The sequence below is a fragment of the Ceratotherium simum genome, chromosome 6, assembly GCF_057802395.1.
Source record: "Ceratotherium simum simum isolate JZ-2026a chromosome 6, ASM5780239v1, whole genome shotgun sequence".
Taxonomy (NCBI): Eukaryota; Metazoa; Chordata; class Mammalia; order Perissodactyla; family Rhinocerotidae; genus Ceratotherium; species Ceratotherium simum.
Window position 1 is genome coordinate 19,008,127 of NC_141905.1, and position 27,221 is coordinate 19,035,347.

At 42.4% G+C, this 27,221-nt stretch overlaps 1 protein-coding gene across 3 annotated transcripts in view; it reads left to right on the plus strand.

Annotated features, from left to right (window-relative positions):
- Nucleotides 1-2,092: 2,092 nt before the first annotated feature.
- SIPA1L2 (signal induced proliferation associated 1 like 2) overlaps nt 2,093-27,221 on the plus strand; it is a 217,569-nt gene continuing 192,440 nt past the window's right edge. For all 3 annotated transcript variants that reach the window (XM_087431941.1, XM_087431939.1, XM_087431943.1), the window contains exon 1: nt 2,093-2,326. The gene's annotated coding sequence lies outside the window, so the exon portion shown is untranslated. The remainder of the gene's footprint in view (nt 2,327-27,221) is intronic.

Here is a 27,221-nt window from a genome sequence, read left to right on the forward strand (position 1 = left end):
ATCGGACATTAAGGAACACACCAAAGGGGCCTCCTCATCTATCAGGCAATGGACAACTGCACCTCAGAGTCAACTTGTTGACTCAGGCAGTCACTGTCTTAGGAACCAAAACACTGGGGGAGACGTGGTTCTTTTCCCCCTGGCTCTTACAGAACAGGGGGAAAGACAATGAAACGTGCGATTACGTGAGGTGGAGAAGTACTGGGACAACGTGCTGTGAAGGGAGTATGTCCTCCCTAGGCTCCCCCAGGCAATGTCCCTCATGGCCACTCCTGTGGGATTTTGTTCATAACTCTAGTACAGCATCTACAATGTATGAGGACCCACACGTGTAAGATGGTGACTTCCTGAAGAGCAGGGCCTATGTCCTATGCATTTTTATATCCCCCGCACCTAGCACCTTCTAGAACACTACATGCTCTCCATAAATGTTTGTTGAATTAATAAATGACAAATCTTGTAAATTCTGATAATGGGGTGACAGTTGGGAAGCTGATGAAAACCTGGAGAACTCAGGAATTGTGTCATGCCATAGTATTGCTCTCTGACATGTTTTATTATACTCATACCCATATTTTACAAAGAGATATAAAAGATCGTACAATGTGCATATGCTTTAGATCACAGAGAAATATATCATGGGAGGGACAGCCTCTAACTTTTCACAGGGTTATGTTCTAGGCAATGTTTGTGACAGAAAGTACAGACAACATTCTCTCTCCAGGACGAATTCTGCCTCTAGAAAGGGAGGAACTGCAAGTCCTGAATCCAGTCTCAGGAAACAGCCGGCGCAGCTCTCTCACCTTAAGCCAGCTTACGAAATCCTATGGAGGGGCTGGAAGGTAAGCTAGAAGCTACCTAAAGCACCCTATTCCTGCTTGTAAGTTGTGGCTCTCACTGTACCATTTAAGCAGAGTCAACTCCAGTGTAGCTTAAAAGAGTCTTCTGAGATCCTTCAATCTTTCAGCAACCAATTCAAATGTCAAGCAATTTACATATAATAGTTTCAGGTAACGCTTCCTATTGGATGATCAACATCTCCTAGGAAAGTAGAAGAGATGAGTATAAAAATTTCATTTCCTCCTCGTTGAGATACAGATCCAAGAACATTTCTCCCTGGGGTTGAGGGCTGCCTGGCGGGAGTGGTGGGCGGGCCCCAGGTTGGGCCGGGGGCGCCTGGACTGCATGCCTCTCCCAACCGCTCCCCTGGCCCTGAAGATCTCTTCTCCGCAGCATTCCTGCGCGCTGGCACCCACCTGACCTCATCTTAACATTCTATTTCTTTATGCGTTTGTCTATGCAACCTCCCATCCCAGCCGCTGAGTGCAGCGGCACCGCCTCGGTGGTCCGGGGGCGCCCTCCGGGGCCGGCACACAGTAGGAGCATAGCCTCGGCGGTTCAGGGGCCCTCCAGGGCCGGGACACAGTAGGGGCTCGCCCCTCCTGCCGTCTTCCCGTGAACACAGTGAGGCGGTCGTTTGGGCGGTCGCCGGCCGCGGCGATCCTGCGGCGTCCGGGAGCAGGTGCCTGCGCAGCGCCTGCGGCTGTCTCTCGTCGGCCGGCGACATTCAGGCTCTCGCGGCGCGGGGACCCGAGCACCGGGCAGGCGCGTGTCTCCCAACTCCAGAGCGTGGAGGGCCGGGCGGGGTCGCGACTGCGCAGGGGGCTGCTGGGAGCCAGATTCGGGGTTTTTAACTTATTCCTGCCAGAGGGGCGAAAACGGGTCCCGAGGAGGACGGCGACGGCTACCCCGGACTGCTGGTGCAGGTAGGCTGCACCTCCCCCGAGGTCGCCTGGCGCCGCGCACCCCGCCCCGCAGCTCCTCCCAGGAAGGACGCCCGAGCCCCTCCAGGACGCGCCGCTCCCGCGCGCCGCGGGCCTGGGAACCGCGCACCGGCTGAGCCCGGAGCCCCGCGGGGCGGTGGGACGGACGGCGCCCGCGCCCAATCGCGGGGCGGGGCCGAGGGGGCCTGCAGGCGGAGGCCAATGAGAGGCCGCGGAGCGGGCGGGGGGCGGCGCCGCCGGGCGGGCGGGCGGCGGTGTCGCTAGCCGGCGCGGCAGACTCGGAGCCCGGGAGGAGCCGGCGGAGCGGGAGGAGGAGGACGGAGGAGGAGGAGCAGCGCCGCGCCCCCGCCCCGGCCGCCCGCCCGCTCGAGCGCAGGCCGACAGCTCCAGCCGCAGCCGGCAGGTCCGGGCCGCCTCCCGCCGGAGCCCGGCGCGGGCCGATGGGCAGCCCCGGGCAGCGGCGGGCGGCGAGGCGGCGGCCCCGGGACGCGCCGCCACGCGCTCGCGGGCTGTAGCCGGTCCCGGCAGACTGCGTTTCAGAGGTGCGTGTCAGGGCGAGCGGATGGGAGCGAGGCGGAGTCCGCCCCGGAGCCTTCGGGTGGTGTCTGGGGACGGTCTCGGCGGGGACTGTCCCGAGGTCAAGGGGCTGCCCTTCGGGGCGCCTCGAGGGGCTGACGGCGGGCGCTCCGGAGCGCGGTGCCTGGGGCAGCGAGGCAGGGGCGCGGGGCGGGGGTCTGGCTCGCAGCTGCGCCCGCGCTCCAAAGCCCCGGGTGGAAGAGGAGCCGCCGCCGCTCCTTCTTTCAAAGTTATCGATCGGCTGAAAGGTTATTCCCGTCCTGGTGACACGAGCACTAATGAGGACCTCCTCTGGGTGCCCAGCAACTCCTCTGTGACTAACCCAAGAGAAAAGATAAAAGGGTCCTTGACGCGGTGCACCCGTGCGCCGGGCAGGGTTACTTGCTGAACTTGCTGCGGGGTTTATTCCCCTGGAAGGTGTGCGCCGCGAGCGCGCCCCCGCCGGCGCCGGCTCCCCCTTTGTAGGATCCCGAGCAGCCGGCGAGCGCGCTGCTAACTCGCCTCGACCTTTCTTCGGAGTCCCGGCGCCTCTCCCGCTTCCCCAGGCTCTGTGTCTCGCTCCGTTCTCTGCTCCAGGTCCTGTTCAGGTCCCCCCCATATTATTAAATCTAGTTTGACCACGTCCTGGGAATATCCCCACGAACACCTACAGATTAATTTTCATCCGTGCCGCAAACCAAAAGAATCAATTTCAGTTCATCCTCTACGAGCGAGAGCCGATGCGTCTCGAGAAGAGAAAACAACTTGGCTTTACCCCTCTGGGAGATATTTGTCATCATTAACCTGCTTCAGTTAAATTAATTCAGTCCAAGATGACTCCAGCGTGAGTACTGGAAAAATCAAATGCATTGGTCACGGAAGTGTGGTCACCAAAACATGATTTTGGTTAAAATAAAATTGTAGACATTTTTGCTTTTGCTTAGATTTAGACTTGGTTTTGATAAAGATGGCCTTTCTATTTTTTTAAACAAAGAATCTTGATGATTCTCATAGGTTTGCTCAGTAAGTTCAAAATAGTCACTCAGATTTTTCTTTTCTTTGCCTCTTTTGTCTGCAGTTTTCATTTCTAAATGTTAACACTAGATGGCTTTCTTATGACAGGCATTTAATAAACTGCGCTTTTGAGTTGCCTATCTGCAATCCAGGTTGTAATTTTTCCAGTTTTCCAGTTAGTAATGGGAGAAAAAAAAATCTCCATAACTGTTGCTTTCTTTGAAATACATTACTTCCCTATAAAACCAATATTTATGCAGATATCAAAAGGTGGCCTACTATTTCTGGCATTTAAAGGTGAATTTCAAGAGACAACTTGGTTACTATTTTTAGTCACAGATTTAAGGATGTCTGTTTCATGTTTTCACTTATTTGAGGAATTCAAAGTTCTATGGTAAGACATGGAATTCTACTTACAGGATATTTCCACTTAGGTTGTTTACTGCTTGATTTAGTAGTTCACTGCTTGATTCAGAGAGATGTAAAAGAATATTATTCATGGGAAAGTGCAATCTTTTTTGAGTTTCGGATGCAGATAGCATTGATTCTTCCTAAAGATTCCATTGATGCATTTGGGGAAGAGATGTAGTTGAGGTATATATGCATGATTCATACTGAGGATTGTGTTAGGGACACCTTTATTTCTTTCTCCCTAGTTACATTTGGTTTTTCATTTCTAAGTACAGCTCCTTTTATGAGAAGTACGGTAGTCTGTAGTTGGCCATTTCAGTGGCTGCGAGATCTCAGTTACCTGTTTTAAGTACTTTTTTTTCTAAAGCAAGACCTTGGCAGCCTGTCCAAATCTTGTCTAGGTAGGCAAACTTATTTATAAGCTGGAGAAATATCTTGAAATTATCTTTATAGCTGTCATTTGTGTGTCTTGCCCAGCTTAAAATATGATATGTTGAATTTGTTTGTTCTAAATTAGAGTGTATTCATAAATAGCTGAAGGAAAAAAAACTCTCCAGCAAACATCTGGGAAGTAGGAAATGAAATGAAATCAGAAACAGCTTTTATCAGTACCCACATGCTACCTATAGATGGGGTGAAATGAACTTGGATAAGAGGCACTGCAAGCATTTGGTCCGGAAAATAAAGCAAGAGACAAACTATAGGTAGGGAGGTGGAGCTTCTGGTTTTGGAGTATGGGCCGCAGATTTTCCCTGGCTGGTTTAAGTATGTTTTTCATCAAATGCTTTTTATGTTTTTAAATCTTAGCCTTTCTCAAAGAGCTTTCATTTTATGGAATGTAAGAGGGGAATTATCAGAGCATCATGACTTTGACATTTATGATGCTTATTGTAGTTAAAGCTATGTGATACTGGTTTGTAAGTTTTTTTTTCCTTGAGACTGGAATGGTATTTTCAAGGGTTCCTTGATACCTGAGCTTAGTAAACACCTGTCTACGTTGGGGATCTTTTTACCTGAGGCAAAAGGAGTAATGGGTTATTCATTCTGTAAGACTATCTATTCTTGCAAGTGAGGAAATACTAGTGAGCTACCCTGAAAGGGCACTCATCTGGTAATTGAAACTGATTTAAATGTGTTTGGTCATCAAAACTAGTTTAAAAGGGGTTGTGTTTACTGCATACTTTGGAAAGAACTATGTGTTTATGTGGATCTAGCCCCCACCCTGCAGCCATGATTGGTAAATGCAAGTTTTTTTTTGAGATTGAGGTAGGCATGGAGCCTTTGAATTTATGATCTACTTGTGGTTTAGGATTACAAATCCTTTCAAAGGTGCTGAATTTGAAGAAAATTTAGACTGCTATTGTTAACTGAAAAACAAAGGTTTTTTTTTCCTGTTTTGAACTTGAATGAATTATGAACAGTCCTAAAGAATACAGGGAACCATGTTCCAGATTTTCTACTTTTATTAATGTACCAAATTCCCTTGTAGGGTGATAGAACAGAAAGAGCCTGAAGTGGGAGAGACGAGAATCTCTAGTTTCCTGCTTCTCCTACCTGTCACAAAGGAGTTTGGATAAAGTATTTCCATGATCTCTTTCAGCACCAGAATTTTAGGTTTCTTGAACATTTAAAATAAATGTATTAGAGTAATGAAAGTGACTGACTGATGGATAGCTTATATTTTTTCATGATTGTGTCTTTTCTTTCTTCAGCTTATAGTAAGCGTGTATGTGAACATTCATGAGAGTTATAGCTTACTTGGTTTACCTTGAAATCAATGATTCAGAAATTGCTTTTCTGTTCCCATCACATTTAGCTGTGACCCCTTTTAAAGGAGGGATAACAGTGTGATAGGAATTTAAATGCCTCATAACTTCAAGATAAATTATTTTGATCTTTTCTGAACTTGATTCGTAAACTTTGATTCCAAAGAGTGGTTGAAGGGAGCCAGATTGGACCCACAGTAGAAGTTTTGTTTCTTGGGAGATTTCATATTTAGTGTAACCCAGTTCTTTGATACCTTTTGTTCTCTGTACAACATTGTATAGCCAAGTTGGGAGATAACAGAAGAAAAGATGCAGTAAGTTGAGTCTAGTTGTCATAGCATCTCTGTACCACAGAGGGCCTTAAGGTTATCCCTTCATGTTCTTATACTTTTTGTTTTCATCCACCCATAAAATTAAAAAACAAAAACAAAACCAAATCGTAGGAATTGTCAGATTTGTCAGTATTTGATGTTGCTATGTAAATATATTGAAAATTAACAACAGCAGTTAGTATCTACTATCAGTGCATTTCATCAAGATATATTGATGAAAAATGGTATCAAGATACATGATAAAAAAAAAAGGAAGAATGTGCATGCTGTCAGACAAACGTTCTTCCCATCCAGAGAATTCATTTGTTAAAATTATCCCCCACATGCGTATATACCCACCTATACACAGATACTTTTCCCTTTTGCACATCAGTGACAACTTCATTAAGGACCAAGGTTTGGAAATCGCTGACCAGCCCCACTAACCCTTCTATGATGCTTGGATCCCTTCATATGTTCCGCAAGCGATCTTCCAGCAATACCTGAACATTGCCAGGAAGGGGTGGAGAGCTCCACCTTTTCTGATGATTTTGACTGCTAGAAGGTGTTTTTTACCTATAGAATAGAAATCTAATTCTACCTATTTATTTGATTTCTACTCCATTGGTAGCCTGTAGAACAAATCCTTTCATAGAGGCATTTCAGTTACTCTCTGAACAATACCTGTCAAAGTTGGGCCCAGAACCGAAGTCTTCTCACTTATTTGGCCTGTGTAGAGCAGAGTAGGAGTGCCCTTCCTTCAGCTGGCATGTCCTGCTTGCACTGCTGTAGTCCAGGTTTGCATTTACTTTTCTGGTGGCCACACTGAGCCTGGTGGCTCAGACTCAGTGAGTTTCCTGTTCACTAAAACTCAACGAGTTCTTAATCATAGGCTGCCATTAAGCCACATCTTCCCCTCCTGTACAAAAGTCATTGCAAGACCTAACATTTATTGTGCTTCGTTTTGCTTTATTTTGGCTGCTTCTTCCCATGGTGCTTTTTGTTTTTTTAATTTTTTTTAATTTTTTTAATTTTTTAATTTTTTGTTTATTGCAGTAACATTGGTTTATAACATTGTATAAATTTCAGGTGTACATCATTATACTTCTATTTCTGCATAGATTACATCATGTTCACCACCCAAATACCAATTACAACCCATCACCACACACCTGTGCCGAATCCATGGTGCTTTTTGGAATTGATTGTATTATTTAGCACCTTTTCCTGCCCTTCCGAAGAAATGCTGTCTGCACACTGGATCAGACTGTCTTTTATATCTTTACCTAAGTCTCTGATGAAATTGTTAAATTGGCTGCACCATGAATCCTATCTCTGGAAGCTTCCTTCTACCTTTACGAGGAGTCAGGCTCTTGGTTACAGTTAAGTACTAATGTGCTTAACTTCTTATAACTAGCCCATATCTCTCTGCCTTTTCCACATAGATATCCTGAAAGAGCTTGTCAAACCTCCTTTGCTGGTTCTACTGACCAAGTTATTCTGAGAAAGAAATGACTTCGTTTTGAGTGTATCCTATTAACTGGAACCCTGCTCTGCATGGTTGGTGATTAAGAAATATTTGTGTAATGACTGAATGACTGAGAAACTACAGCCACACTGTGACCTGTGACCTCTGAAGGTCTTAGGCACTGAAAAGATTGTAAAAAAATTAGAATGTGTTTGGACTTGCTTAAACTTGATTTGCAATTTGGTATTGTTTTATTTTGAGTTGCTTTCAGATAGCGGGGAAGATAACCATGATCTTTTCCCATTTTTCCAGTGTTTTAATTTGTTAATACTCTTACTGTTTTACAAATAGACTTTTAGCCATAAGGGGCCTCTTGAGCTCTGCCGATTAGATTATTCCATGTTTTTCACTTTTGCGTATTTGCCAAATCTGCTGGAAGGAGCTCTCAGTTAGTTGAGCTGTTCAAGAAGTTGGAGTAGTCCAAAGTAGGCCATTTAGTTGTGTGTTCTTAAGGGTTTACTTAAGGGTTACTTAATTACCCTTAAGTAAAAAAAAAATCTAGGTATAGAGCTGTCAACTTAAAAAGCAAATTCACCAGTTATTTTGCCCCCTAAACGAGTTTATTAGGAAATAGCAAAAAGAAGTGCAATTCGGGGTGTGCATACTATGGTGAACCATAGACAAATTCCAAGAGACAAAGGAAGGGGCTTGCTTTTATAGAGCAAACTGGGAGTAGGGAGGGGCTGTTCTAAATGAAAGTTCTTTGGAGGAAAGTAACAGTTCCGGGTAGCCAAGGCTCCTTATTGGCTGAGCTGTGGTGTTTCTCATTGGCTGGGCTGTTGTCCGGCTGGAGAGAAATCTTTCAGTAGTAAAGTAGTTGTATTTCCTGCCGGAGATGCCAGCTCTCTCTCTTCCTGTTTGGAGTAATTGACATGTATGGTAGGGCGTGAGTGTTCCCCCTACAGGCCTTCTCAACTCCAATTTAGTTGAGGTTTCTCTTATTCATTTCACAGAGCCTATGTTAAAAATCATTACTGTGGAAAGTAGGAACTCTTGGGTGAATAAAAAATTATGTATGCTGACAATGGAATACTACTCAGCCATAAAAAAAGACAAAATCGTCCCATTTGCAACAACATGGATGGGCCTGGAACGTATTATGTTAAGTGAAATAAGCCAGAAAGAGAAAGACAAACACTGTATGATCTCACTCATATGTGGAATATAAACCAACACATGGACAGAGAAAACTGGACTGTGGTTACCAGGGCAGTGGGGGTGGGGGGTGGGCACAAGGGGTGAAGGGAGTCATATATGTGGTGATGGACAAACAAAAATGTACAACCCAAAATTTCACAATGTTAGAAACCATTAAAACATCACTAAAAAAAAAAAAAAAATTATGTATGCTGAGATGAACTATTGTGTAGACTTAAAAAAAAATCTGACTCTAATGCTTAGGGCACAGTAGCCTGTGTAGTCGGCATAATGGTCACTTTCGCTGTCTTCTAGGGATGTTTTGGTAATGCATTTGGTTTCTTGTTGAACAGTGGATATTCACGCAGTTCAGGAATAGGTCTGGGATACAGTCCTCTTTGTATTGAAATTTCTAGTAAGTAATATTAGGAATTATACTTTGATTCTTCATAAAGATGAAATGCTGTTGCTTCGAGTGTTTAATGCCTTAATCCGAAGGATAATTATTTCTTTGTAGTAGAGTCTCTAAAGTTTTTCCGATGTGCATCCCATCTGTACAAAATCACCTATCCAGATGTCCATGTGTGTATGCTTATGCACGTACACATATGCCTGTATATATGTGTGCATATGTATGTATGTACAATATATTATGTATATGATGTATATAACTTTACCGTGCTAAGATATGGACATTATAAAACATAAAAATATAAATTTTAATAAGTGTGATATTAAAAATAAATAGAAGTTGGATGATTTTCTTTTGCACCTCAAGGGCTCTTTTGTTACCCTTTGAAATGTGTGGCACCGGTCTGGAAAGCCCTGCTCTGCCACCCTCTCTGGTTAGAGTTCATGACTGTTTGGAAACAATTTCCAGGGTGCCTGCGGGGCCTTGTGAGGGAATCTTAAGACAGACTCTACCCTTAATGGGCCCTTTATTTACTGTATTTGTTTTTTTTCCTGAGGACATTTTTTACTTTGGCCTATTTTACTCCAGAATTGCTTGTCGGTTGCTTAGTTTGAGGTTTCATTTTTTGGAGGGGAAATAATGTAATGGGGGATCCTGTTCTCCTTGGGTTTCTAGTTGAACTCAGCAGTTTAGGAAGCATCCTATTATTACACGTAGCTGACACCAGACCCGGGATCAGGATAGAAGGACATAACTAATTGTTTGCTCATCCAGAAACTTCTAGAGTGAGAACAAGTTTGAAAGTGCAGATTAATGGTGTAGTTCTGCTTGTGTGTTATTGGCCAGAAGTGTAGCACACAGTCACCCCTAGTACTGGGGAGCTTCGTGTCTGGCCTCTTGAGACAGCATGTGCGCTGGGAACTGGTGATGAGAGGGAGCGGCAGCCACAGTATCTGCCGCGGCTACCCAGCTAAACTAGCACCACCCACCCCGCCCTCCTGTGCACTCTCTCCTCCCTATATTCTGCTTGATTTTAATCCAGAGCACTTATCACTGCCTGGCATTATATTGTAATTTTTATATGTTTATCTTCTGTCTTACCTCAGTAAGACATGGCACATAAGTGCCACATGGGCAGGGACATTTCTGGTTTACCACTGTATTTCCTGTACTTCCATGGTTTTTGCCACATAATAGGTTCTTAGGAAACAAATATTTGTTAAAGGAATGTTTGAGAGCTATGGGTTTAAACTTGAAAGAACTGAGTATCTTGGCTTTTGTTGAACTAAGTAGTGTTGCCTTAAAGTTCTAATTATTTCTCTTGTAAATGATTTTTCTAAATAACCTTTTATATCTCATTCATATCTTTTCCTGGTTATTTGAAATGATCTGTGATACAACTCTGATATCAAACTGGTAAAAATGGAGAAGTGGTTTCTGAGGACAGTGTTACTTCAGGACCTTTATGGCACCATGCAGAGGGGTGTGGTTCTGGGGAGTCGGGCGCCCTGGGGGATGTCCTTCCTTCATGAGAGAGTGAGGTTTGCACCTTTCCCAGGTTTCAGAGTCTGGTTCCAGCTGACAACTGCACAGCCCTGTTGGAATCAGATGAGGCCGCAGGTCACCTAAAAGCCCTGGCTTGGGTTCATTAATAAAGATAACTGAAAATCAATGATTTCTGAATTGTGCAACATTACCTGTAGTCTTTTATCTCTCAGTCCATTAGCCGTGATAATTTCTACAGGAAATAATGATTTTAAAAACCCATCAGTAGTATATAGTGCACCTTTTATTGAGTTAGTACCTTTAATTTGAGGATTGCAAAGTACATTTGAATATTATTTATGTCTTAAATATAGTAGGTGCTCAGTAAGTGTAGTTTAAATTTTACAGGTAGAAGTCTTTTGTCTTTAATATCTTGACATAGTACTAATGCCTATATTACATGCATTTAGGGGGATATCATTCTAACTCTTATTTGTTTAAATTTCTGTATTAAGGTATGCTGTGATGAGAGCTGTAGACGAGGCTGAGAGATTAGCCTAAATAACAGTAAAACACCTAATTTACCAATCAATTTTGTTTACTTGAGGGTCATTGTAAGTCATTTGCTTGGAATAATGGATCTATCTTCCTATTTAAAAAGTTTTAAATGATGATAAGAGTGAGAGAGGGAGGCTGTTTTTGACTGAGGCTCAGAGTAAAGAATTGGGGAGAGAGATTCCTAAAGGTAAATTTAAAAACAGCTATTGTGCTTAAACTTTCATTTATGTTCTCTAACATACTTAACAAGAGCCTCACAAGGCTGATGGGATTATCCCCTTTTACTGTTGCAAAAACTAAGGTTTAATGAGAGAACACTTGGTTTTCTGAATCTTAGTTCTTAAGAGTTTAAACCCCACTGTCTTTGCTCCAACTATAGGGCTCATTCTTCTGTTCCACAGCAGCCTGTGAGGTTTGATTGGTGTTAATAAATCATAGAAGGAATGAAAGAAGGGAAAGGAGGGAAAGCAGGGAGGGAGTAAAGAAGGTACGTGCATACGAGCATAGTGGAGTTATCCAACTCACTGTCCCTGACAAGGGGGCGGGGAATGGTGGCCCAGGTATGGGCTAAGGAGTTGACTGTTTTGGTCGAAAAACTGCCCGGTTCGCTCAGCCAGTGGATCGTCTGTTATTAACTAGAAATTTTGTAAATTGCGGTGAGGTAGCAGTTCTGCTGATTGAATCAGGTTATCTGTCCTTTGTTGGGAAGCGAGTGGGCTCTTCTGTGATCATGTAGAGAACGTTTCTTTAGCTCCTGAGTCTTTGCCAAGATTAAAAGAAGTATAAGGGGAAAACAGTTTTTGTTTTGCATTTATACTTTGCTAGATTTGCATAATCTTTGTTTAAGCCAGTTGAATGTGAATCCCTAAATAAATTTTATGCATTTAAATATTTAAAAGGATTCAACTATAGTACTTTATTCACCCAAAGAGTAGTAAGTGCTTACAACAAAGAAAATAACCCCCTTGCTCATGTAGCCCATGAAGACTTTGTTCACCTTGTCGTGGAATTATAAAACATTAATAGTGAAGCTAGAATTGGAGAATTCATTGAAATGCTTAGCTGGCTCTCTTCCAGAATATTGTTTCCCTGGTAGAGAAAGCAGGATAATTTGTTTAAAACTGGCAGTTAGCCAGTCAGAAGAGCTCTGACGCAATCATTGCAGTAACTACTTTGCTCCGACTGCTAATTTTAGGGCAGTTAAATCTGGGTGATGTCTGATGGCTGCTGTCTCTGTGCGTCTGGTTATGTGGAGCTTTCTAAATCCATCCTCGTAGCCTGGCATCATAACTTAGAGTTCTTTCCGAAATGAGCTGTGGAGCTGTGGGGATGTTGAGTTGGCACAGGATATGTGGATGGAGTGAGGAGCACGGCCCTTGGAGGGTGTCAGGAGACACTACCTTTCATCTTACTATTTTCTTTGTCATTGCATCAACAAATACTTGTCCCTTGTATACTTCCCTTGCTGAGCACTGTGGGAGGTGTTGAGGAGGAGGGAGAGAAGTGTAAATCGAGGCTCCCGCCTTCATGGAGCAGCGTAATGACAACATTCACTTGTTTTCCTTGCCATCCCTGCAAGCAATAGCTGGTTTAAAACTGAACTTTTTACCTTTTCCTTTTCTGGAAAAGGTGAAACTAAGGAGAAAGATGAGAATTTTTTTCAAAACAATTTGGAGCATCATACAGAAAAGCAAAGTAGAATTTCTTTGCTGTTGCAGAAGACAGAGGTGGGGTGAGGGCTTGTTTGGTGGCCGTGTCTAACAACTTCCTGGGCAGTGAGTATAATCCAGTTTTAAAATGTGGTTGTTGAGACCACACAAATCTTGAGGTCTCTTTAAACTCTGGCATTCTAAGATTTCCAAGGTAGCAGGGGTGCCCTAGGGTGTGAGACCCTTGAGGGCAGGGACTTGTCACTTCAGTCCCATCCTCTGTCCTCTGCCCCAGGTAAGTGTCTGGAACGGTCAGCACATTAACCAACTCATAGCGTTTCAGGCCTCAAACGGACCTTCGAGTTAATCCTCGAATCAAACGTCCTTGTGTTACTGATTCGTAAATATAAGAGAGTGGTTTACAACTAGGCCTATTATTTGATAGAATGGGCTGTGTTATTAGGTGATGAACTAATTACCCATTAAGCTGTTGTAGGTGTTCTGGCCTGGCTGATGGCCATTGTCAGGTATATTAGGATAAGATTCCCGTGCAAAGGAGACCCTTAGAGTAGAAGGACACTACAGCTTCTTTCTGTGGTTTGTGGAGAGTATGGCTGAGTGCATAGTCAGAAAAACATTCAAGGAGAAAGTAGGACCTGAGTTAGGCTTTGGAAAATGGTTAGGATTTGAATTTTTGTTGAGGGGCTCTTGCAGTACTGTCTCCATCAATTCACTCTACCTAAAACCAAACTCATCTCCTTGCCTGGTTTAGGTTTTGCAACCCCCAAAATGGATTTTATTAACAACAGCAACATCAAGGGGAAGTGATGGATGGTATTTTCGAAGTGGTGATTAACTTGTCTATCATGTAAGATAGTCAGTCCAATTTTTTTCCTCATAGCAATTTGCTAAAGGCTATAGAGTGTGTCCAGAAACCTAAAGGAGAAATATTTTGGACTCATCAGAGATAGAAAGTACAGTTGTCCCTTGGTTACTTATGGGGGATTGGTTCCAGGACCCCTCACGGATACCAAGATTTGAGGATGCTCAAATCCCTTATATAAAATGGCATAATATTTGCTTATAACCTACGCACATCCTCCCATGTACTTTAAATCATCTCTAGATGACTTATAATACCTAATACAATGTAAATGCTGTGTAAATAGTTGCTATACTGTATTGTTTAGAGAATAATGACAAGAGAAAAGTCTATACATGTTTATTTGTATGTATTGTGAAGTGATCACCATAGTAAGTCTGGTTACCATGCATCACCTCACATAGTTACAAATTTTTGTTTTTCTCTTATGATGAGAACTTTTAAGATCTGCTCTCTTTCAAATACACAGTATAATATTGTTAACTATACTTGCCGTGCTGTATATTACATCCCCAGGACTTTGTGTTATAACTGGGCGTTTGTACCTTTGACCCGATGTTTTGGTATAAAATCACTGCCTCTGCTTCAGTCCAGAGAATATACACAGAGTATTACATTTACAATTAAAGGTCACATGTTTTAAGACTTTATATTTAGGAATTTGTAACTTTTGGTAATTGATTTATTACCAAAGTGATTTATTTTCAAATTATTCTGAGTAATCGAAGTTCTAAACTGAGGCAGCATTGGGAAGCTGGCTGTGGACAGCGAGCGCTGACCTCCCTGAGCGGCTCGTCCACCACACAGGTCTCTGGAGTGTGTGTGAAGTTGCTGTGATGCACTGCTGCTTCTGTTCACTCTCATTTTTATGTCCCGTGAAGTAGTCATAACTGCTGGATAAGATTTACATTCTCCTTTAAACTCCAGAGCAAGAGATCTCCACGTAATCACCATATACTTTCCTTCAACTGTTTATCATGCAGTTTTTCAAACATACAGTTAAGTTGAAAGAATTCTGTCGTGTAGTGGACACCCATATACCCACCACCTAGATTCTACAAAGTGTTAACATTTTACTGTGTTTGCTTTATACATATCTATCCATCTCTGCCTTTCCATCAGTCTGTCTTTTTTTTTTTTGGATGCATTTCAAAATAAGTAGCACACATCAGTACATTTCACTGCTAAATACTTCAGCATATGTATCATAAGTGAGTTTAAAACTTTTCCATTCTATTTTTTTGTGAGGAAGATTACTGAGCTAACATCTGTTGCCAGTCGTCCCCTTTTTGCTGAGGAAGATCGGCCCTGGGCTAACATCTGTGCCCATCTTCCTCTACTTTATGTATGAGACGCCTGCCACAGCATGGCTTGATAAGCGGTGCATTGGTCCACACCCGGGATCCGAACCTGTGAATCCTGGGCCACCAAAGTGGAGCACAGGAACTTAACCACTACGCCACTGGGCTGGCCCCTTTACATTCTTTTTTGAGGTAAAAGTGATAGAGTGAAATGCATACATTCAAGTGTATCATTCTCTGAGTTTAGACAAATGCATACACCCATGTAACCCATACTTCTGTTGGGGTATAGCTACCATCCCAGAAAGTTCTTTCATGCCCCTTCCCAGTCAGTTTATCTCCCGTCCCCACCCGCATTCCAGGCAGCCACTGTTCCTTTTTTTTTTCCTTTGCCATAGATAAATTTGCCTGTTCTTGAACTTCATATAAACGGAATCATGCAGTAGGTACTCTTTTTGTGTAAGGCTTTTTTCACTCAGCATGATGGTTTTCTGCTTTGCCCTATGCTTTTAAATGTATTCCAACGCCAGGCTGGTACCTTTACCGTGGTCATGTGCCCTTTTCAAAGATTATTGCCAAGTGATTTTAGGAGCAATAGCTTTTAGGTGTTTTTGTATTTCTTAAGTCTCATCTTTCCCTTTCCCAGCAGGGTTGTGATTTACATATCTGATTTGGCCATTTTCTGACTGGTCTCTTCTTATATCCCACCAGTATATTCTGAAAACCAGGTGCTTCTTTTGTTAGTTTGCTAACTCTTGCTGTGGGCCAGCTCAGGCCAGCTTGAAGCACTCAGCCGAGCTCTCTTGCTTCTGAAGAGATGGGGCCTGACACTATCCATTTATTTGTGTGTGCTCCTTAGAAAACTTTAGGTAAAAGAAAATACATCTATTTATTTTTGCAAAGCCTCTTCTTATCTTTGTGATTAACTTCTAAAAGAAGTTTGAAATAAAAAAGATTTTATAAGGCATCTGAGGAATAATTTTTAGTTCAAATGTGATAATTATTAAAACTAAAATTTCCTGACTCTAGTTTTATGATGCTGTATGGAGTGACACTTAACCAACTAAACCAAAAAAATAGGAGATTTTTTAAATCACCTGTGCTGAGGAGATATTGGCTAGCAAAATAAAATCCTAGTTGACTTAATAAAATTTTAGATTTAATTAACCACCTCCTTTGCTATGCTCACTATTGTTGAAGTTCCGAGTTACTAAACCTCTCCAGCCATGCACAAAACTAAGTTTTCATCAGCAGTACTGGTTTAATAGTTTTTTTATATATACCATGTGCTGTCAGCATGTGAAGATTTTTCTTTAGGGCTCTATTGGTTAGGGTAGTTCTACCTGCTCTAAAAGAGACTCTGAAATGCAGCTTCCAGGCAGGTGAGAAGCCGACTTCTTTCTTGTGCGACAGCCCGAGGTCTGGGTGAGTGGGCTGCTCTCCTGCACCTGACACTCATGGACCCAGGTTCCTTCCATCTTGTTTCTCCACCACAGGGCCCTGGCCTCACTGCGTGTTGGAAGCCCACTGGGTATGTCTGTCCTCAGGCTTGCTGAAAGGGAAGGAGCACCCAGGAGGAGGTCATCTGAAGACCCCAGAATGGGTCTGCCTTACTTCTGCTCTCATTCCCCCGGAGAACTTAATGACCTGACCACACCTAACTTCAAGAGGTACCAGGGAATGTCGTGTAGCTGACCATCCAGGTGCTTCCGTTCTGGTCCTGTGGAATTGGTGTTGCCTCTTATATAGTGGGCACTCAGATGTATTCATTCGTCAGATACGTGGTGCATGCTCTTTTGTGCGCAGCACAGTTCTAGAGAGGGACTCAGGTTAGGGAGGTGAGTGGGCAGATAGGGGTGTTGCTCTTATGGCACTTTCATTCTGGAAATATAGGAAGTCTTCTAATATTTCTCTCAGTAAATTTTTCTTTTTTTAAATTGGAGGCCATGCTGTCTTTTCCTTCAAGTGGTTTAGTTCTGGGTGGAGGAAGGGAGGGTAAAGTCTTATAATAATGAGATTGCACACAGATTCTGTAACTTTGAAAGAAATGTTACTGAGACATGGATTAGGGGATGTAATAAAGGACCTAGTCCCCTGTTTAAAATTCAGACTCATAATAGAAGGCTTAAGAGACACTTGATGAATGGAGTAATGGTAATCATTTATTCAGGAGCAGAGGGTTTCTCAGAGCAGAAACCTTTCAAATGACTGCAGGGTGCTCTTGCTTGCATGCCATTCAGAAGGAAGTTCCACTGGCGTCCAGGGGCATCTCCCGCTCTCAGAGGAGCTGTGCTGGGGTCACGGGGCAGACCATAAGGAAGCAGTTGGGCGTGGGATTTCCCCTCCTCTCTAATGCGCTAACAGTACACTGCTTTCACCCAGAAGACCTTTGAACAGACTATTTGTCAGCACCTTGAAAGACTCTTGAAGTGACAGTCTGATGGATCGAAGTGGCCGTTTTGGAGACCATGTGGAGCAGACTGTGAATCTGTCCAGGCTACAGGGGGACAAGGGCAGTGCACCATGGGTGCCAAGGGTATGGAGGTGAAGAGTGGGCACCATGCCTGGGCTGACTTTTGTGTTCTCAGAATTAAACTGTGGGTTTCCAAGGATGTGTAGAGTAATCCTAGTGATACCATACACCAATATTCCTTCCAGAGAGTCACCTCAGAAGTGATATCCGTGACGTGCTGTGAACATGAGCTTATTTCCCTCAAAATGTTTGAGAGAAAAGACTTAGGCTCATCTGCTCTAAGTTGAGGGACTGTATCCAGCTTTGAATTTAAACTTTCTTTTTTCTTGGAGGTTGGAGCGGTCACCATCTTGAATGAAGATCTGCAAAAGAATGGAAAGTTAGCGATAGGGTTGCATTTACCGCTTTCCACTATCAAATTAAAAGGGAGGAGGGCCGGCCCCGTGGCTTAGCGGTTAAGTGCACATGCTCCGCTACTGGCGGCCCAAGTTCAGATCCCGGGCGCGCACCAATGCACCGCTTCTCCAGCCATGCTGAGGCCGCGTCCCACATACAGCAACTAGAAGGATGTGCAACTATGACATACAACTATCTACTGGGGCTTTGGGGGGAAAAAAAAAGGAGGAGGATTGGCAATAGATGTTAGTTCAGAGCCGGTCTTCCTCAGCAAAAAGAGGAGGATTAGCATGGATGTTAGCTCAGGGCTGATCTTCCTCACAAAAAAAAAAAAATTAAAAGGGAGGAAACTTCCTGGTTGAAATAAATGACACGAAGTTTTTTAAGGAAGGAAAGGCTGAATGGTTTTTGTTTTTACAGGAGCGTCGTGGCGTTTTGATAATCTGGAAGTGGCATTCATCTCCTCTGAATTGCTGCTATCTGCTCAGGATGCGTCACAGATGGGTTATGCTGATTTTACTAATTTTTGCCCGTAACTTAAGCACGCAAGGATTCAGGGAACCTCCCGGGCAATAAGAACACAGCTGCTGGGGATGACTTTGAGAGAAGAGGAGCACGTCTCAAGCCCTTCCTTTGATTTGGGGCAGTGGCTGCAGCTAAGCAGCTGCAGATGGTGTGTTTTCAACTCACACTGTGGCAGTTTGGGAGTTTTTTACGTCTTTTTGTTTGTAGTGAACAAAAGAGCAGTGTGGAACTTAATCAGCTAGATGAAGTGTATGTAAGTTCTGAGGATGGTGTCTCTATCTTAACTGAAGTATTAAACTTGCGTGTAAGGGAGGAAACCTGTCCTGGTGATTTGTTGGTGTCTGATTAAATCCCGCATTAACATGCCTCTAAAATGTGTGTGCTTTGACTTTCCGTTAATGGGTAAACATTTCTGTTGGCCTTTGCCCTTGTAACTCACTATTCCATCAGCCAACACCCTTTATCGTTTTCTGCTTTGGTGTTAACACGAAGTATCTCGGCAGCCCCTGCAGGAAGTGTGGGCCTGTATTTTGCATGGTATTAAGTTAGTCTAATTTGTTGGTCCAGTAGTTTGAAGGAAGAAGAGAATGCTTCTAGAGAGGGGGAAGGTTTCTCAGGGGTCATGTCTTCCTGGGAAGCGGGGGAGGAAATGCCAAAGAAATTGCGAATATTCTAATAATCCTCCTAGAAGTGGTTTTTACACAGCACCCTCCCACTAAGTTTTCTCTGTTATCGTTGGACTCAGAATAAAGACCTGCTGGACCATGCCGCTAATCCTGTGGGCGATTCTTGCCTTGTAGTCTTCAAAACCATCTTGGCTTCCTGTTGCTCAGATGACGGGTACTTTCTGTGGATTAAAAAAGCACACAGCACCCAAAAGATCGTATTCTGTTCTCCCTAAATCGAGATGAACTAATTTGACCTACATCAAGAATTTTTTTGCCATTATGTCTTTTTTATTCTTGAATTAGAACTTAACTGGAGGTTTCCAAAAGCCCGATCCTTCTAATCTTGTCTTTATAGTAGCATCTCTGTTTTGTTCACAGTTTTTAATCCTTGCTGCATTCTTCTGAATGTTTAGATTCCAAATAATTTCCAGAATTGTCGAAAGACAGTTCCATGTTTGACTCCTTCAGAGAAGGTATAGAACATTGTTAACACCTGGAGCTGTTCCCCTTGACTCCATAATAAAAGTGGATGATTGCTAGAGACCACCTATGACTTGGCTTTTTATTCTGGGACTTCTACAGCCTTTACCGTCGGGATACCTTTTTAAAAAAAAAAAAAATCTAATATGAAGGGTCTTATAAAAATATTAATATTTTCAATAATATCTTTTGGAGTAGAGACATTGTTAAGTTCACCTAAAAAGTACTGTTTACCATACCACTCATTCTGGATGAAGGGCTGAAGTTTAAGTCGAAGGTCACAGAGCTTGGATAGCCCTCTGTGTTTTAGACCTACTGTTAGCGCATATAGATTCTTTTTTTAACTCATTTCGAAGTGTGAGTTAAAGTTAGTGCCTGGACAGAGGTGCTCCCCAGATTGTCTTGCCTTTATTCCGCTTCACTTTATGTATTCACTTTTTCTACTTTTATCAGGCACCTGCCTGGTGTTCTAATGAGTTCAGACTCATGGAGACAGATGTTGAAATGGCGCCCCCTCTCCACGCTGAGGGGACCGAACACTGAACAGGCTAGTGGCCTGGCGGAGGCAGGTGGCAGGGTTTGTCATTGTCAGTGTTGTGTGTGCACTCTTGTTTGTTTGTAAGACTTGGAGACAGATAATGGGGAGCTTACAAATATTTCATTGTTTATCAGGATCTCTCAGTATAATTTATGTATTTCATTAAAAGAACTGCCAAAATAAGCAAGGATGTTTCCTTCCTGATGTCTTCAATAGCCACGAGTTCATTCTTTCTAGACATGGGTGCTGTCAGTGCTCAAGATACACAAAATAAAAAAGCCCCAACTTTTGTTATTAGATTTAACACCTAAAATTATGTTCCTATAAATGTAATCACAATAAACATAACATAGGAAAAAAGAAAATCATTTGAAGAGGTGTGCAGTTTGTACACTGAAATTGTGCATATAGGAGATTAATATGAGTCACAATTACCCGCATAACTTTTTGTTGTTCTGTAGTCGTAGTCAAACCAAAGTGACGCATAAAAGAGCAGTTCCCCGTATTAAACGCTAATAGCACATTTTGAACAAATACTATGTGTCAGTATTTAAGGATTTTAATGTGATGAGTGAGCCTGCTTGCTTCTTGCTTATTTATCTAATCAGGGTCAGATTAATGACATGCTATTTGCAGGGGCTAATATGCATCTAAATAGTTTCTGTGTTTTGTTTTAATAACATTCATAGTAGAGAGACCCTCTCACAAAGTGAGATGGAAATGGAAGAAGAGATTTTAAAGCATTTTAGGCAAGTTCAATATATTTTAAACTTTTATCCAAAAGTAGGCAAATGATGTATTCCAAAATTTATGTTTGATCTGTCATCGGTGGCCAGGTCTAATTACTTTACACAATTTATTCTGTAAAGTAATAGTTCATTTGCCTTTTGATTCTGGATTTTGTGTACTTTTGTGTTACACTTCACGACTAACTATAAAATACCATAGTCGTAACACTGCTAATGATCATGATTAGTCGTAGGACTCACTATACCAGTTCAACAATTTCCAGACTGGTCTATGGGTAGTTTAATGTGGGTGATTATCCTGAGTTAGCTTTCAGAGAAACGAGATTAAAATTGTGGAACACAAACCATTAGAAAGGAGGTTCCATTTTTTTTTAACAGCTGCCTCTTCTTTACAGTGGGGGACATGGATTGGTGTTAGATCATGTGTTTGACTTCATGAAGACTGGCCTAGCGTGAGGAGGTAGCTGGTAGATGGAGAAGTCCTTGGAAGATTTCGTTTTGTGCTGTGAATCTGAGATGGAGTAATGGAACGTCCGAGTCCTTCTGGCCAGGTTGGCCTGCCTGGCACTTGGCAGGTGTTTCTGGCCCCTGTGCCTCTCTTAACTTGGAGTGCTGGTCAGCCCTGTGCTGCACACGGACCACCTCGTGTTTGTAATATGTGCATGGAGATAGGAGTGTGCAGCATATATGGGAAAACCTGTGTTAACTTGAGTCACTTGATAACACCAAAATGTGAAAGTAGTTTTTTTAAAATGAGAAGAGGACCGTGTAAATGTCTGAGGCTGTGCTAAGATGGTGGAGGAAGAGATGACATTGAAAACAGGACACAAGCCTGTGGATTCCAACCCATTTGTTTTCTGTTATTTCAGAGTCCTTTGTACCTATTGCAGGTGGTCTGTCCTGGGCAGCAGTCCCCACTGGACGTTTGTGCTCTTGTGAGAAGCTATACCCAAAGATTCTCTGCCATTCCCTCAAGAGATGAAAGATGGCGTGTGGGTGGAGATGGGAACATCACCATCACCGGGTAACCCTGCACCGGTGCCTGAAGACTTCAAACAAAGCAGCTCTTCAGGGCACTGGGTCAAAGGTTAATAGATAGGAGAAGAGATGGGATGGTACAGTTTTCCTTAACACTCTGTACTTCAAGCACTCCATGTCTTCCAAGTTAAGCTCTGTGCACTGTTTAGTCAAGTAGAAGCTTAATAGTTGTGTGAGGTTTTGGGGTGGGGAATTTACCCCAATGAAATAGTCACAATTGGTCCAAAAGATTTATGTATAAGGATACTCAATGCAGTATTAATTATAATGTGAGAAACTGGAAAAATATTGGCAGTAAGATATTAAATTATGATTCTCCATATGATCAAGTAATTTAATCAATTAAATATCTTGTTTTATAAGGCCATTTAATGACGTAGGAAAATGTGCACAGAATATTAAATGAAAAAATTTTCTTGCTAAGCAGTATATATAATAGATCCCAATTTTTCAGGAAAATTAAATACCCATATGCATTAACAGAACAGGATACATTAAAAAATCTACAGTGGTTATTACTTGTGGTTGTGTTATGTGTAATTATTATTTTCTTTTTGCATTGGTTTTCCTGTTTTTCTAAAATGAACGTGTTAATTTTATAATAGGAAAAACACATGATATTAAAATATTTGAATTATATGACTCAGTTATATGTATCCTTTAAAAACTATTAGTCTGTTTCAATATAGTTTCCTGGCTCAATATAGTTTAGATTTATCTTATTTTATTATGTAATCTTCCTTGATTTGTTCTTTTGAGTATATTTAACAGAAGTTTTCAAGGCAAGTAATTAGCAAACATTTATTAGGTTCCTGTTACAGCTAATAAATATGGTTTTGGTACATGCTCTTTACCATAAAAGCATTTATAATCTAAGGTTAGTATCATGTAGGTAGATCTCCTTTGAAAAATATTTGCTGGTCTTGTATGTGAGAGTTAAAGCATTATATTTTTTTAACCTTTTGAATACCTTCTTTCACTTAAACTTGTTAATATAGGAAAAAATATACATATGTGTGTAATTTAAGGGCATTACTTTAATTTCAGGAAATTTAATTTTTACTATTAATAATATAATTTATTGGTAAGGCACTGAATGACTTCCTTCTATATACATTATTTTATTTAATCCTTGGAGCTACCATTCCTTGACAATGGGCACATCTTTCTCGGTTGGTACTGAGAGTTAAGTTAGAGACTTTGGCATTTACTTTAAAAATACCGTTAATGCTCCTTGCATGTCTTTGAGAGCAGAGATACCTTGGCTCAGATAACTTCCATGTCGTTTTAGCAGTATAATTGCTAGCCCTTTGATACTATGCTTTTTGACATTTACATTAAAAATAAAAATTAGCTAATTTGTAAGTTATAAGGTCTGAAAAAAATAGTTCATTCTGCTTTCACGCCTGTTAATGCTTCTATTAAAATTCTGAAATGGCTTATTAAATTAAGTGCGGTGTCAAAGGCTAATTGTCTCTCTCTGAATTAGTCTACATGACTTATGAAAGAATGATTTAAGAATTATGTTTGAATAGCAAGTCTGAAGTCAGTTTTTAGTATCTATCAAATTGTAATGATTGTAGATGAAAAGTATTAATAGATTATGAGAGTCCATTCTCATGCTGTTACAAAAAATGCCTCTAAAATATATTCAGTGTTAGTGTCCTTGAAATTGCTTGCGCTTGTTAGCATCTCACATCTGAGGCAGATATGTGGTCTGAATGTGCTGTGTCCCGTGCAGCACTGCCTGATATATCCGGAAACTGTGGGGACAGCTGGAACATATGTGTGATGTGTGTAAGAAGTATAGTGTATTGTCGGACAATCAGAATTCCCATATTTTTTTCTTATTATTGATAATAATTTTTAAAATTGTATTTCGCAAGTCAATGTAATTTTAGTGGGATGAGTGCGAGGTTCGTATTCAGCATGTTTCTTGAGCACCTACTGTGGTTCCTGTATTGTGGTAACACAGGGTTTGAATCTGCACTCTATACCACAGTGGGCAAATTGCACCTTGATTTACACATCTCTAAATGGGGATATAATGCCTCTTGTGGAAGGTGGTTGTGAGATTACTGATGATGCTTATTAAGGTGCTCTGCCTGGTACCTGGCACATAGGTGCTCAGTGACTCCAAGTTACTATTCCTAAGATGCATTATTGAGTATCTACTGTGTGCCGGAGAACTCGTGTGCCCGTGCTGGAGACCAGGGGCTGGAGAGGAAGTGAATACCACTGCCTATAAAAGCCAAGTGAGTTTTGAATGAATACACAGTTTTTTAAAGTCAAAACATTAAGGAAATCAAGTTTTTATTCAAGGATTAATATTCCTCTCATTGGCGATAATGAGAGTCAGAAACAAAGTTAATGTGAAGAAAGTTGACTTGGCTTCTTGCAGGGGAGGTTCCCTCATGCTTAAGAACCTGCTAGAATCCTTTGAAGATTCCAAAACTGTGATAAGGGAGAGTCCTGGACATGTTGTGTCCTTCTGTTTGCTGTAATTAATCCCTGAGGAGGAATCAGGTCAATTTGTTTGGAAAGTGCCATTCAACAGGTGTTAAAAGAGATAGTGTTTAGGTGACAGGTGTAGGATGACGAAAGACAGACTTTTTAAAGTATTGTGGATTGTGTATGTATCATGTTCATTCCTGTTAAATTTCCCAATCACTTAACTTCTGGATTTCAGAAAGTATCTTTTTGCTGGATACCCTTTTATTTACTTAGTCAAAAATAGGTAACAGGAACCTCTCTGATAGTTTCTGTTGGGGCCTAGAAAAGGTAAGACTTGCAGTGTAATCTTGTAGCTGGTGTTAGAGGGCCCTGAGGGCCCATGTGCATCCAAATGTCACTGTGACTGTACCTCACCTGTCACGGAGCAAGAGGTGAGTGCCCGGGACCTCTCTGTGCTCCCACATCCACCAGAGCTCCCGTCCCTCACCACTCTGCAGTTGCCGGGCTTGCGAAGCCTCCAGCTTGTCCTCAGGCCCTGTCCTTTGTGGCTTCCACTCCTTTTGACCTTGATGAATAACCCCATTGGAACACCCACCTCTCTCCCCTCGGCTTCTGTGGCACACTCTCGTTGGTTCTCTGACTACCTCTGGTCCTTTCTCCTCTGCTGTTGCTGGCCTCTCCTACCCTGGATATCTTTGAAATGTTGAGGTGCTATTGGTCTTCCTCCTCTGGGTGATCCCACCCTCCTAAGTGGCTTCTTTTACTACCTCTGTGATGGTGACCTCCACATGTCTACCTGTCTGACCTTTTTCCAGCTGCCTTCTAGCCATCTGCCTTGGATATTCTTGATACATTTCAGAGTAAATAAGTCGATTTTGGATCTGCTGTCTTCTCCTACAAATCTCTTTTATGCTCTGTTCTTCTTAGTCCGGTACAGTCACCATCAACCTAGTCTGCCAGTTAAGCAAAGCTTAGTGTCCTCCTTAACTCAGTCCTTACACTTCATCTATCCAGTTAGTCACCATGTACCGGTTCTGCTTCAGAAATGCCTCTTGCGTCTTTTTCATCTCCACTGCTCCTGCCTTACTTCAGGACATACTGTCCTTCTTTGAACTTTGAAATAGCTCTCTAGTCTGTGTCCAATATGGCAGCGACTTGGTGCCTGTTGCGATTTAAATTTAAATTAATTAAAACTAAATAAAAATAAAAATTCAGTTCCTTAGTCTCAGGAGTTGCATTTCAAGTGTTCTGTAGCCACGTGTGGCTGGTGGCTGCCATCTTGGACAACACAGATGGAATGTTCTCATCATTGCAGAACATGTTGTTGGACATCACCGTGTAGCTGATCTCCCTGCTACCAGTTTCTCACCCTCTCCATCTCATCCTTCATACACCGCCAGCACTTTCTTCTTAGAAGCAATGATCCAGTTATGGAACTCCTCTGCTTAAGAACTTCTGTTGGGTGCTTGAATAAAATCTGCGCCCCTTAGCATGGTGCATAGGTCCTTCACTGCCCCACTCCTCCACTCGCTCTCCCTGTTCTCTGAGTTCGGAAACTCCTGCCTCGCCCTCTCAGCCATGCTTGGCTCTGCTGTTTCTCTCCCTTTAACAGCTCCTCTCTCTGCTTGGAATGTCCTCCTCCTCCTTGTCTTTTTCAGACTCACCTGCGCCTCCTCTGTCTTTGGTAGTGACTTTCCTCATTGCCTTGCAACTTGTGTTTCCTAGGCTGGCCTGTCCATCTGAGGGGGTCTCTAGGGCATGGTCTTCACATGTGTTTGTCTTTGTACCCCCTGAAATAGATTTTTAGAAGCTATGCACTCCCTCACATGTTTTTAAGGTGACATCCAACATTTTTTATCACTAGTTCAAATGATTTATTTTTGTTAATAGGAAGTAGAAAATATTAAACATCTTATAAGATGAAATAGTATGAGGATTGACTTAGTTGGAATAAATCTTGCACAGTATTATCTGAGAGAATCTGATTGAAAAATGTAAAGAATTCAAGTAAATTTATTGTCTGTGGGGTTTTTCTAACTTGGTTTGAACATTTTGGCATTTCGGGAAAAAGTTCCAGGTATATTTAACAGAACGCAAATCATTAACTTATATTTCTTCGTTTTTTTCCTGAATCCAGAACATCCCCAAATGGGCCAGTTTTCACCCCGAGCAGAAATATGTTTAAGACACGTAAGAACAGGAAGCCTTATGAGTGCAAGGGGCCATGATTAATCATTAAAGAAGACTGCCCTGATAATCAGTGTTTTGAATTATCCTTTGTTTGTTGCCCCAGAGGTTTTTAAACTCTGGAACAATGCACTTTGGTGAGAATTCAGTGAGAGAGAGGAGCCGTTGGCAAGACAGGAATGTCCATCCATTTTCAGGAGGAGTGCATGTGGAAGGTGAAGATTTGGAAGCTGATTCCTTAAACTACTCTTCACCTATTACCTATTCCTTAGCTATGCACACAGACTCCTGGAAGGGTCCTGGGGGCCCTCAGGGCTGCGTGCTTCGGTTGGCAGACGCAGCTCTAGGCCAGGGCAGCCTTCATCAAGCGTCTGTCCTGGGGCCTGGCTGTTCAGACGTGGCTGAACAAGTACACCTGTTTCCGGTGTTAACTCACCACAGCCTCCCCAGTGGTCCCCCTGCTCTTCCTTGGAGGTGCAGTCTGGGTTGCTGCTGAAGCCCTCTCTTCCCCTGTCGGTGTGTCTCGGGCGCCACTGACCACAGGAAGCAGGTTCCTTATGTTACGCCTGGGGAGGAGTGCACGTATTTTTGTCATGAAAAACAACTGTGTTTATAGAGGCCTGCATGATTTTATCAGGCATTATATAATCAGTTTTATAGGGCGGTGAAGATGATTGTCTTTCCTTGCGCTGGCTGCTCGGCTGTCGTGTCTGTGTCCCGAGGCTTCCATTTCTTCCTGGAGTGACCGTGGGCCTCCTGCTCTGGAGCTGGAGTCTGGAGTCTTGTGTCTGTGAAGCTCAGGATTCGCCTTCTGCTGGCTTCACGGCTCGCTTAGAGATAGACCACATAGTGTCATCCAACAGGCACTCTCTTTAATTTAGGTTGTCATCTCTTTTAGGAAATTATATAAACAGACACC